We start from the raw sequence: 13,611 nt of genomic DNA on the forward strand, positions 1-13,611 counted from the left end.
CTGTAAAGAGGACCTGGGAAATAGGGTAATAACCAGAGGAAGATGTAAAGTTCAAGAGAGGTACAATTTTAAGATAAATTATAGCATGCTTGTGAGCGCATGGAAACAATCAAGTAAAGATGGGAATTCTGATTATGTAGAAGCAAGAGGGAATAATTTACTAAGCGAAGTCCTGGAGTAGGTAAAAGAAAGTGGGATCTAGGTTTTGTATCAGTCGTTTCAGTAGCGATGGGAAATTCTGTGGGTCAGGTCCTAGGGCAGAAGCATAACCACACCCCTTCCTTACCTGCACTAGTTCCAAGGAATAAATATCTTTGCCCAGAGGAAGGTGGGACTTATTGAAATAAATGGGATCCTCTATCAGTAAGCGGAGTCATTTGGATATGTCTTACCATTGTGCAGTCTACATCTATCCAGTGACTCTCACTAAAAGTAGTTCCTGTGCCTAGCCCCAGCTATACAGAGATGGGTCCAGGTAGAATACAATCCAACCATATATATTTTTTTAGGAATGTCAAGCTTTGCCTGAAGTTTTATTTATTTATTTATTTATTTATTTATTTATTTATTTATTTATTTAAAAGAGAAGCAAGCCTTTATTTCCTTCAAATAGTTGGCTGAGCTGGTTGCTTTTTGGTGATTAATCAAAGAGACCAAATCCCATATCCTCGTCCGACTCTTCCTTTGCTTCGACCTTGGCTGGGGCTGCGGCAGCAGCAGGACCAAGGGGCAGCAGCCACAAAAGCAGATGGATCAGCCAAGAAGGCCTTGACCTTTTCAGCAAGTGAGAAGGTGTACTCAGTCTCCACAGACAAAGCCAGAACTCGCTTGTACCCGTTGATGATAGAATGGGGCACTGACGCAACAGTCGGATAACCAATCTGAAGGCACACGCTGGCAACATTGCGGACACCCTCCAGGAAGCCGGAATGCAGAGTTTCCTCTGTGATGTCAAGCACTTCCGGGTTGTAGATGCTGCCATTGTCAAACACCTGCTGGATGATCAGCCCAAAGGAGAAGGGGGAGATGTTCAGCATGTTCAGCAGTGTGGCTTCGCTGGCTCCCACTTTGTCTCCAGTCTTAATCAGCTGCACATCACTCAGGATTTCAATGGTGCCCCTGGAGATTTTAGTGGTGATGCCCAAAGCCTGGAAGAAGGAGGTCTTCTCTGGCCCAGACCAGTGTTCTGGGCTGGCACAGTGACTTCACAGGGGACAATGGCACCAGCACGGGCAGCAGCTGGCACCTTATTGGCCAGCAGCATGTCCCTGATCTCAGTGAGGTCCTCCTTGGTGGACACAAAGCCCACGTTCCCCCGGATGTGAGGCAGCAGTTTCTCCAGGGCGGGGTTGTTCTCCAGGTGCCCTCGGATGGCCTTGCACATCATGGTGTTCTTGCCCATCAGCACCACTGCCTTCCCGCAGAGGAACATGCAGATCTGCTGCATCTGCTTGGAGCCCACATTGTCTGCTCCCACAATGAAGCAGTTTGGACAATCTTCCAGGAGTTGGATGATCTTAAGGAAGTAGTTGGACTTCCAGGTCGCTCTGTCTTCCCTGGGCGTCATGGCGGTGCGTCAGGGATTGCCACACAGGGTTTAAAGATGATGTCACTCCCATGAGGACGCCTGGCAAGAGGAACTTTGCCTGAAGTTTTAATATCAAGTTTCAGCATAGCTCTGAAAACAAAAATTTCAGTTATGTGGAATAATAAATTCCTTTATTACTTATGCTTATTTGAGTTGAATTTTGTATTACTTGCAACCAAAAGTATCCTAATTGAAGCACAAAGGAAGACATATCGGGTCTAGTAATAATTAATGTCGTTTTTCAACATTCCTTTAAAATCTTGCTTGGCGTTGACTTGTATTGACATAACCTTCAAACACGTGGTATCTACAGAACGTGTGAAGTGCAATTAACAAGTTTTGCTTGAAAAAGTTTGTGTTTGGTTTGGTTTTTGTTGCAAAACTAGGGCTAAGAAGATGGCGGATGAAGAGCATATTCGGCACTGCATGCTTTACGAGTTCCAATTAGGAAGAAAAGCAAGTGAGGCTGCAAAAAACATCTGTAGTGCTCTTGGTCAGGATGCAGTTAGCGCCAGAAAATGCCAGCGTTGGTTTGAGAAATTTCGCGAGGGAAATTTTTCGTTAGATGACAAGAGTGGTCGAGGCCCTGTGTCCAATTTTGATCAAGAGGCTCTTCAAGCTCTTTTGGTGCAAAATCCTCAAATTACCCAACAAGAGCTTGCGACAACTTTAAATTGTTCACAAAAAACAATTTCCAATCAATTGCGTGCACTTGGCAAAGTCCAAAAGTTTGGAAAATGGGTTCCTCATGAGTTGACCGACAACAACCGTAATCAAAGAGTCACAATTTGCAGTTCGCTCCTCTCTCGTCAAAACCGTTTGCCGTTTTTAGAGCAAATTGTTACCGGAGATGAAGAATGGGTGCTGTATGTTAATTTGAAAAGGCGGCCTCAATGGTTGGACAAAAATGAGGCTCCGCAGCCCACGCCAAAACCTGACTTGCATGCGAAAAAAGTGATGTTGTGTGTTTGGTGGAATTTTAAAGGACTTCTTCATTATGAACTTTTACCATCTAACCAAACCATTACAAGTGCAGTGTATAGTGCCCAATTGGAAAGGTTAGCCCAAGCTTTAAGAGAAAAAGAACCCGCGCTGATTAATCAGAAGGGCGTAATTCTTCACCACGATAACGCACGACCGCATACTGCAAGAATCACTGCTGAAAAACTGCGCCAGTTGGAATGGGAAGTTCTCCCTCAACGTGCATATTCTCCTGATATTGCCCCTTCCGATTACCATTTGTTTCGTTCTTTGCAAAACTTTCTTCTTGGAAAAAAATTGAATAATGAAGAATGCCTCAAAAATGCATTGACCGAATTTTTTGCATCAAAATCACAAGAATTTTACAACAGAGGGATTAAAATCCTTCCTGAGCGTTGGGCACAAGTAGTAGAAAACAACGGCAACTATATCGTTGATTAAATTTTGTTGTATTGTTTAAATAAATTCGATTTAAAAAAAGTATTAGAAAACGACATTAATTATTACTAGACCTAATAGTTTTCTACTAGACTATGCATTTATTAAACACTAGAGGGTCCCTAGGGCTGCCAGCCAGGGCCTTCCTTTGTTCCATGCCACCCCCTGGTGGTCAGCGCATGTCATAGCGAGTTATTGACCTCCTGAGGGGATAGTTTACATATTAGGCTTTTATGTGTAGACTAGCAACCTGTTGCAGGAATATTCCTGCAAGACTTCTGGTGGGCTTCCCTCCTGCCACCGCCACCTCCTCCTCCCCCCCCCCCCCCCCCCCCCCCGCACCTCTCCCGCTGCGATGGGCAGGGCTGCCACCACCACTGTGCGCCTCGCCCCGCCCCACCCTGCACACTCTGCCAGTGCTTTCCCTCCAGCAACTGCAGCCACCTTGCTTTCCACTTTCCCTCTCTCTTCCTTCTATGCTGTCTTCAGTCTTCACTCCTCCCTCCCTTTGCGTATGCAAATTAACAGCCATCTTTGTTGGGTTAATTTGCATTCTCACTTTGATTGGCTTGTGAGCGTGGCTTTGTGGGTGTAGCTGAGTGATGGTTAATTTGCATATCACTCTGTTATTAGGTAGGATCACTCTATTATTAGGTAGGATGTTTATCGTCTATAAATTCTATCTCAAGCTTGTGCTGTGCACTAGGAATACAGTGGTAAACAAATTAGACTGTGTTCTCCCCAGGCACCTTCTCCTTGAAGGGCTCTTGAATCCTTTATTCTCTGCTGTAGGCTGAGGTGATTGACCCTTTCCTCTCTCTCCTCAGAGCTGTCACCTTCTGCCTTCACCATGTGGGACCTTCTTTAAACAATTTCATGTCAAAGCACGTTTATCTTCCTGGCTCTCCTTGTCTTTGTCATCGTGTCAGCTGGGAATCAATCAGGGGGGAAAGAAACCACTATAGATATTTCTTTCAAGCAGGAAGGAATTTATTTCAGGTTTACCAACCCATTAGAAGAGCTGGAGGATTGAAGGTCAGAGAAAGTCATCCTTTGCTCTCAGACTTGTCACTAGTTGTCAAAGAGTTAGATAATTTGTAGGGAAATGCCTGATGGCCACTGCAAAAACTTTTGTCTTTCTGCTGCTGCGCAAGGAACAAGACTACATGGCTTCTGCCCTAGCCGGTGTTTTTTTTTTTTAATACATTTTTAAAATTAATTTCAGAGAGGAAGGGAAAGGGAGAGGGAGAGAGAGATAGAAACATCAATGATAAAGGAGAATCATTGATTGGCTGCCTCTTGCATGTACCCCACTGGGGATTGAGCCCGCAACCCAGGCATGTGCCCTGACCAGGAATTGAACCCATAACCTCCTGGTTCACAGGTCGATGCTCAACCACTGAGCCATGCTGGTAGGGCTGCCCTAGCCGGTTTTGCTCAGTGAATAGAGTGTCAGCCTGTGGACCAAAGGATCCTGGGTTCGATGCTGGTCAAGGGCATGTTTTTGTTCGCAGGCTCCTCCCTGCCTGGGCCCTGATCAAGGCATGTGCAGGAGGCAATCAATTGATGTGTTTCTCTAACATCGATATTTCTCTATGTCTTTCCCTCCCTCTTCCACTCTCACTAAAAACCAATGGAAAAATATTCTCGGGTGAAGATTAAAAAATAAAAATTTTAAGGGAGCCGAAACCAGTTTGGTTCAGTGGATAGAGTGTCAGCCTGCGGACTGAAGGGTCCCGGGTTTGATTCCGGTCAAGGGTATGTACCTTGGTTGCGGGCACATCCCCAATAGGGGGTATGCAGGAGGCAGCTGGTCGATGTTTCTCTCTCATCGATGTTTCTGGCTCTCTATCCCTCTCCCTTCCTCTCTATAAAAAATCAATAAAAAATAAAAATTTTAAAAAGGCAAAAGAATGAATGGCTTCTGGTTCTCCTTTGCTTTCATTTGAATAGCTTTCATTGGTTGGCCCTAGCCTGAACTCCACTTGTAAAGTGTTTTGGAAAATGTCAATCCCAAATTTCCAGTCCCTGTGATATCGAAGAGCACAGAAGGGGGTAAATGAAGTGAATTTTCAACAGACAATTTGTCATAGTCATCCACCAAAGGAAAAAGAAAAAAACACCCAACCACTTTTTATAAGGTTTTGTCTGCTAATCACAGACAAATCCCCACTATCTTCAGAGAGAATGCTCTCTGAAGATAGTGGGGATTTGTCTGGAGCTGTCTCCTAGAGGTATCCTGGAGAGAATATTTAGCTTGATAAAATGCAGGTCAGACTTGCAAAGAAGGAAGGTGGAACAGCCGCTTCACTCAGTCAAAGTACACTCCACCCTCATGAAGAGGTCGATATAGAAGTCACCAGATTGCCTGCCTACTTCCCACGCATCCTATCGAGAACCCTGCCAGGTGATGTGATATATGCACCTCCTCCTCACACAGAGCCCCAGTTTAAGGGATAGGCTTATTGGAAAAACACAGGCTAACTCTCTATACAGGAATATGTGTGGGCAGCCAAGCAAAGGAGAAAAAAATCAAAACAAGCAAACAGCCAAAACCTGTTTGGCTCAGTGGATAGAGCGTAGGCCTGCGGACTGAAAGGTCCCAGGTTAGATTCCAGTCAAGGGCAGGTACCTTGGTTATGGGCATATACACAGTAGTGGGTGTGCAGGAGGCAGCTGATCAATGTTTCTTTCTCATCGATGTTTCTAACTCTATCCCTCTCTGTTAAAAATCAATAAAATATATTTTTAAAAAAAGAAATGTCAATGATGAGAGAGAATCATCAATCACATACTCCCTGGGGACCAAGCCCACAACTGTTTATGTGCCCCTGCCTGGAACCGAACCCAGGACCCTTCAGTCCACAGACCAACGCTCTATCCATTGAGCCAAACCACTTAGGGATATGTGTGCTTTCCTTTCCTGCGCCTTTCCCTTCCACTCTTGCCCTACAGGCATGCTTCCTAAATTGTAAGGGACCCACAAGACTTGCAACCAGGGGAGTATTGGGCAGCTGTCCCATGCTAACTCCCCAAACCTAACCTGTCCCCAAGGCCCTCTTTTCTCTGACTCTCCAGGGACCTGACAGCAGCTCCTCCTTGGTCACTTCTTTCACTGCAACATTTCTAGAGAGCCAAAGCTGCCTGCCTAGATAGGTCTCTCCTGTGCTGTTTCTGTCCTAGGCCCTTTCTTGTTTCATTTACCCTAAGAGTACTCTCAAAATAAAAAAAGAAATTACGATAAACATCAGGAAAACTAAGCAGCATAAATTGTTAACAGAACGTCCTCTAGGAAGTGAGACTGGGTAAGAAATAGGGAGGAAGAGAGACTTTACCTTCTCTTTTATTTTTTATTTATTTATTTTTTTTAAAAAAATATATATTTTATTGATATTTCACAGAGAGGAAGGGAGAGAGATAGAGAGCTGGAAACATCGATGAGAGAGAAACATCGACCAGCTGCCTCCTGCACACCCCCTACCGGGGATGTGCCCGCAACCAATGTACATGCCCCTGACCGGAATCGAACCTGGGACCTTTCAGTCCGCAGACCGACGCTCTACCACTGAGCCAAACCGGTTTCGGCTACCTTCTCTTTTATGCCCTTCTTAAAATTTAAACATTTATGTGTTTAGATAGTTGATAGCCTGTCTGTGCTTCAGCTAATGTGTAAGTCGAATGTATATATGTTTGCTTGCTCCCACCACTGCCGCTGAGCTCACCGGCCTTAAGTGTGCATCATAGTGACCAGTTGTTCTGCTGTTTGGTTGATTAGCCTTTTATTATATAGGATATAAGGTAAAAATGTTCAAAAGCTTTAAAAATTGTCACAGTGTTACAAAAAAATGATATTCTTTTTCCACCGGGCAAGGAGATGAAACTTTTTTTCTCAAAAGTTTAATGTAGATGGCATATCTAATATAACTTTTTCACTGTCAATATCATTTTTATAGCTCCCAATAGTTAACAAACCAAGAAACCTTGGTACTACTTTTATTCACTGTTGCCACCAGGTAATGGTATTGATATAGGCACCTCTCACCAACACCAGAGAAGCGTTACTGGACAGGTCAGCCCCAAGTCAGTGGAGAGGTCTGTTCTCAATAAATGAATTTATACGAGAGACTTTGACTGTGAAAAGCCAATTTACTAAAGCAGTTAAAGCATGCACCTTTACTGAAAAAGCAAAGCAAGCAACCCTATATACATCTGGCTTATAGTTGAAGCACAGGCAGCTCTCAGCTAATCTAAAGAACAGGTTGGGTGGGGTTGATATACTCTCCTGTCTATAGGTCTCAAAATTCGTCTGCTGACTATTTTGGTGCAGATTAATTCTCAAGGTCCCCTTTTACTTTGTTGAGGCCATCCCAGAATTCATGAGAAGCACCTGGCAACTTTATCTTGCTAAGCCTTGAGACTACTGGTTTTTCTGCTTAGGGCACATGTGTCAAACACAAGGCCCGCGGGCCAAATCCAGCCCGCCAGGCCTTGCAATGTGGCCCGCACCGCGCTGTTATCACTGCACTCCGCTGTCAGTTTATGACATTGTCAGTTTATGACTGTTCAGTAAACCATTCGGCCCGCGATTTAGGCTGGATTTTAGATTTTGGCCCCTTCTCTGATTGAGTTCGACACCCCTAGCTTAGGGAGTAAACTTGCTTTTCCCCCTTCCCCTTTCCCCCTCCCTTTCTGCATTCTCTCATTAGGGAGGTGTTTTTATTCTTAACCGTTTGCTCTCTTGTCCTTGCCTGGGGAAGATAATGAGTGGCTCGTTAGTTACAAGCTGGCTACAAATTTCCCACACTGTCTGGCCTTGTTCTAATTTTCCTGTCTCAGTTTCCCTATTCCTCCTGCTCTGGAATCCTGTAACAGTATTGTGGTCTTTTTTTAAAAAAATATATATTTTATTGATATTTTTACAGAGAGAAAGAGAGAGGGATAGAGAGTTAGAAACAACGACGAGAGAGAATCATCGACCAGCTGCCTCTTGCACACCCCCTATGGGAAATGTGGCCGCAACCAAGATACATGCCCTTGACCGGAATCGAACCCGGGACCTTTCAGTCCACAGGCTGAGGCTCTATCCACTGAGCCAAACCGGTTTTGGCCAGTATTGTGGTCTTTATTCATGGCCCAGATGATGGAAATAAATTGTTTCTCAGTCTAAGCGTATTTACTATACGTGGTCATTTGGTGAAATCTCTGTTCGTTTTATTAGAAAGCCAGTAGGTATCTAGATCTTGATGATTACTAAACATGTTTTTAATAGCAAGCACCTTTATTTAAAAACGTAATATATAAAAAGCATTACTTGTATATGAGCATAACCAATGGACACAGACAGTAGGGGGGTGAGGACATGTGCAGGGGGGTGGGAGCGGCCAGGGAGAGGTCAATGGGGGAAAAAGGAGACTGGTAATACTTTAAACAATAAGAATTAAAAAAAAAATTTTTTTAAGGCGTTACTTGTGTGCAAAAAAGAAAACTGAAACTATGAATATTCAGATACTTCTCCATGTTACCATAGTTCCTTGTCTTTTTAGGGCATGGATATGTATCTTATAACTTTCAGTACTCCTTGAAGTGACATGGAAATTCAGGCTTTGCAAGTTCTCACTTCCTATTATATTAGTAAGCTTATTAAAATAATAACCTGGAATTGACTTAAATTTAGAGAACTTGACTTGCCTCTCATTAAATAGTTCCTCTTAAAACCAAATCCAGTGGAAGTAAGAACTCTACTTCTCTACCTGGATACTTTTCACTATTTGATTAAAAAATGCTGGGGAGGAGGATGAGCCCGAAGAGGGCAATGGGGAAGGTGGACGAGGCTGAGCTTTATGAGATGGGCTGTATTTGTCGAGGTGAAACCAAGATGGGGAGCCCATTCAAAATGGTAAAAATCACGCGGGAAAAGGAGAGGAAGCAGGGATTTTCAGGGAACATCTTACAGATAAGCCCTGTTAATATGGGAATAAAGGAAATCAGGTTTGGAAAATAGTCTGGGTGTTTTCTTTTTTATTATTGTTAATGTTGTTTTTAATCTTTTTTTTAAAAAATATATTTTATTGATTTTTCACAGAGAGGAAGAGAGAGGGATAGAAAGTTAGAAACATCGATGAGAGAGAATCATCGATCAGCTGCCTCTTGCACACCCCCTACTGGGGATGTGCCCGCAACCAAGGTACATGCCCTCAACCGGAATCGAACCCGGGACCTTTCAGTCCGCAGGCCGACGCGCTATCCACTGAGCCAAACCGGTCCCGGCTGTTGTTTTTAATCTTTATTGTTAAATATATACATAGGTCCTCCTTTTTGGGTGTTTATTTTATTTATTTAAATTTTATTTTTTGATTGAATTATTATCTGTGCACATATTTTACCATTGCTCCCCTCATACATACCCTCCCCCCCAGAGTTTTGTGTCCATTGGTTGTACTTATATGCATGTATACAAGTCCTTCGGTTGATCTCTTATCTCTCCAGATCTCCCTACCCTCCCCACTGTAATTTGACAGTCTGCTTGTTGCTTTACTGTCTCTATATCTTATCTTTTGGTTCATCAGTTTATACTGTTCTTTATTATCCATAAATGAGTGAGGTCATGTGGTGTTTCTTTCATTGACTGGCTTATTTCACTCAGCATGATGTTCTCCAATGCCATCCAGATTGCTGCAAATGATGAGAATTCCTTCTTTTTTATGGCAGCATAGTATTCCATTGTGTGGATATATAATACCATAGTTTTTTTATCCAATCATCTGCTGACGGGCACGTAGGCTGTTTCCAAATTCTAGCTATTGTAGATTGTGCTGCTATGAACATAGGGGTGCATATATCCTTTCTGATTGGTGTGTCTAGTTTCTTGGGATATAATCCTAGGAGTGGGATTACTGAGTCAAATGGGGTGTTAATTTTTTTAATATGTTTTTATTTATTGATTTATTAATTTTTAAATATATTTTTTATTATTTCAGAGAGGAAGGGAAAGGAAGAGAGATAGAAACATCAATGATGAGAGATAATCATCGATTGGCTGCCTCCTGCACTCCCCCTACTGGGGATTGAGCCTGCATATGCCCTTGACCGAAATCGAACCCAGGACCCTTCAGTCCATAGGCCAATGTTCTATCTACTGAGCCAAACCGGCTAGGGCATAGATGTTTACTTTGAATACAAAAGTTTCAGCCATGTCCTGAAGATTAAGGAGAAGTGTTGAAGGTTTGTTTTTCATTTTGTTTTTAAGAAAAATCAGCTTATTGTTCTTATAACAATTATACATTATAAATAATTTAAACAACGCAAAAAAGCACAAAGAAAAACATTTTAAAACTCTTAAACCCCACCATCTAAATATAACCATTATTAACATCTGACTAACAACATTCTAAATATTTTTCCATTCCTTTATATAGATAGTATGGACTAACAGATATATATATATATATATATATATATATATATATATATATATATATATATATATATACCTTTTAAATGGTATTATAATATACAAGTTATTTAAAAATAACAAAGTAGCCCAGCTGGCATGGCTCAGTGGTTGAGCGTCGACCTATGAACCAGGAGTTCACAGTTAGATTTCCGGTCAGGGCACATGCCTGGGTTGCAGGCTCCATCCCCAGTGTGGGGCATGCAGGAGGCAGCTGACCAATGATTCTCTCATCATTGATATTTCTATCTCTCCCTCCCTCTCCCTTCATTTCTGAAATCAATAAAAATACATTTAAAAATAAGTAAAAATAACAAAGTATACTCGCAGAAGTGGCTGTGAACAGGATGAGTTTGACAGGAACCCAATCAAAGAAATCAACATGTAATTGACCAAATAGTGTAAGCCTCCCTTTGGGAAGATAGAGCTTTGGATTTGAATCCCCCCGTCTTCTCTACCTGCACAAATAAAACTACCTAAAAACTCCTCACCTCCACCCCCAAATAAATAAATAAACCCGAGCTCATTTGAATTTAACAGAATTAAAAAACAATACAAAAGCTGAGAATCAAACAAATGTTTATTCACTACAACATATATTATTTCTTAAAATATCAATTTAAGGTTAGAAAAAGCAATTTTGATATTTTCTTTTTCTTTCAAAAAACATGTTTTAAATTAGAATCAATTGACCCTGCTAAAGAAGATCAAGACATCAGCATACTCACACAGTCTTCCATAAGCTCTTCTCTGTATTTCTTTGTCATATTACTTTACATTGTTAATTTATATAATACTAGTGGCCTGGTGCACAGATTCGTGCACATTGAAAGGAAATTAATTAGAAGAAATACATGCTATAACAACAACAGAGATATGATATAAAAACAATAAAAACATTGATAAAAACAATGACTGATGAATCGATTAAACTTATTCTAGTATCTCCCTGTATACCACATTAAGAGTAAAAACACTTTCAGAGTGCTTGACTAATTTCCCTTGTGATGAAGTATTTACAACTTTAACTTTAAAGTCACACGTTCTTCGAACTCGAGAGAAAGCAACATATAACTGACCATGTCCAAAAACGGGTTCAGGTAGGAATATCCTACTCTGTCTAGATTGGTGCCTGCGACAGCTTTATATGTATTGTGGATGCATGAGTCAACCTTTATTTATTTATTTTTAAATATATACTACTTTATTGCTGAAACCGGTTTGGCTCAGTGGATAGAGCGTTGGCCTGTGGACTGAAAGGTCCCAGGTTCGATTCAGGTCCAGGGCATGTACTTTGGTTGCGGGCACATCCACAGTGGCGGATATGCAGGAGGCAGCTGATCAATGTTTCTCTCTCATTGATGTTTCTAACTTTCTATCCGTCTCCCTTCCTCTCTGTAAAAAATCAATAAAATATATTTTTAAAAAGTAAAATAAAAATAATAATATACTACTTTATTGATTTCAGAGAGGAAGGGAAGGAGAGAGAGATAGAAACATCAATGATGAGAAAGAATCAATGATGAGCTGCCTCCTGCACACCCCCTACTGGGGATGGAGCCTACAACCTGGGCATGTGCCCTTGGCTGGAATTGAACCTGGCGCCCTTCAGTCCACAGGCAGATTGCTCTATCCACTGAGTCAAAGCACCTAAGTTTTTCATCACTCTTAAACATCCAACAGTTGTTCTTGTCATTCTGGAAAGCCCTGATATTTCCAGAAAACACACTACTTTTCCTCCTCTCTACTTTAGTTCATTTGAGTCCTTCTCCCACCTTTCATCTTTGCCTGTTGAGATTCCACCTTTTCCTTCTGGATCTTTAATAAGTACCACACACCTTTTATTGATTGGCACTGGCTGGAAATTATCCCTCCCCTTTCATTTCTAATAGAGAGCTCTCCCTTCCGTTCTTCCTTCCCAAAGTATTTTTCTTCCAATGGCAGTCCAATGCAGAGGTTAAAACTTTGGAACTGTTAACAGGGCTGTGAAAAGCTAGGAAAATTCCAGGGCAAGAGGAATTAAAACCGAGAGAAGGAAGTCAAAACAAGACCAAACAGTGTAGGCAATTAGCAGCCAGGTCGTAAGTAACAAGCCATTTGATCTTCCCCAGCCAAGGACACTTGAGAGCAAATGGTTAAAACACTCCCCTAATTAGAGAGTGCAGGAAAGGAGGGGGAAAGAGAGGGAGAAGTGATAAAAGGGCAGTTTTACTCCCTAAACAGAAAGCCCAGCAGCTCCGCTTGGAAAGATAAAATTGCCAGGTGCTGCTCATGAATTCTGAAAAGGCCACAAATCACTCCAAGCAGCACTTCAGGGGGGATCTAACACCTGGACCCCAACCCTGTTTTGGGATTAGCTGAGAGCCAGTCTGTGCTTCACAAGTAGGATGTGTAGATTTGCTTGCCTTGCTTCTTTAACAAATGTGTTTGTTTTAATTGCTTTAACAAGTTGGCTTTATCACAACACACAGGGTCTCTCATTTAAAGTAATTTACACGGCCCTAGCCGGTTTGGCTCAATGGATAGAGCGTTGGCCTGCGGACTGAAAGGTCCCGGGTTCGATTCTGGTTAAGGGCATGTATCTTGGTTGCAGGAACATCTCCAGAGCGGGGCGTGCAAGAGGCAGCTGATCAATGATTCTCATCGATGTTTCTAACTCTATCCTCTCTTCCTCTCTGTAAAAAAATCAATAATACATATGTTTTTTTAAAAAAGTAATTTATACGGCCCTAGCCGGTTTGGCTCTAACTCTTTATTTCTCTCCCTTCCTCTCTGTACAAAATCAATAAAGATATATTTAAAAAAAAGTAATCTATATAAGAAGACAAGAATCGAGCTTGGGACAGCCTCTCCTTCTGACTCAGGGGGCTGTCCAATACCATCTTTTTTTTTTTTTATATATACATTTTATTGATTTGGGAGACACTGTGAGTGTAAGAGAACCTCCAATTTGCTCTCTCTGAGACCTTGGCACCTCACCCAAACTCTCCTCCGCGTCCTGACTGTAAAATGGGGCGAAGTGTACACAGTTGTTATGAGAACAAACCGGTGAACAGACTTGAAGCACTGGGAATAGTGTTTGGTGTGAAGTAAGTGGTGAATAAATGATATTCTGACTCACCGAGGCGTCCTGCCTGTAACCAGACCATCAGGC

General features: G+C 42.0%; 1 pseudogene across 1 annotated transcript; it reads right to left on the bottom strand.

Annotated features, from left to right (window-relative positions):
• Positions 1–597: 597 nt before the first annotated feature.
• On the bottom strand, positions 598–1,582 carry LOC311617827 (large ribosomal subunit protein uL10-like; annotated as a pseudogene). The gene has a single exon. The product of its transcript is annotated as a large ribosomal subunit protein uL10-like (transcript).
• Positions 1,583–13,611: the final 12,029 nt, after the last annotated feature.

This window comes from Pipistrellus hanaki (assembly GCF_964339955.1).
Source record: "Pipistrellus hanaki genome assembly, chromosome: 2".
Taxonomy (NCBI): domain Eukaryota; kingdom Metazoa; phylum Chordata; class Mammalia; order Chiroptera; family Vespertilionidae; genus Pipistrellus; species Pipistrellus hanaki.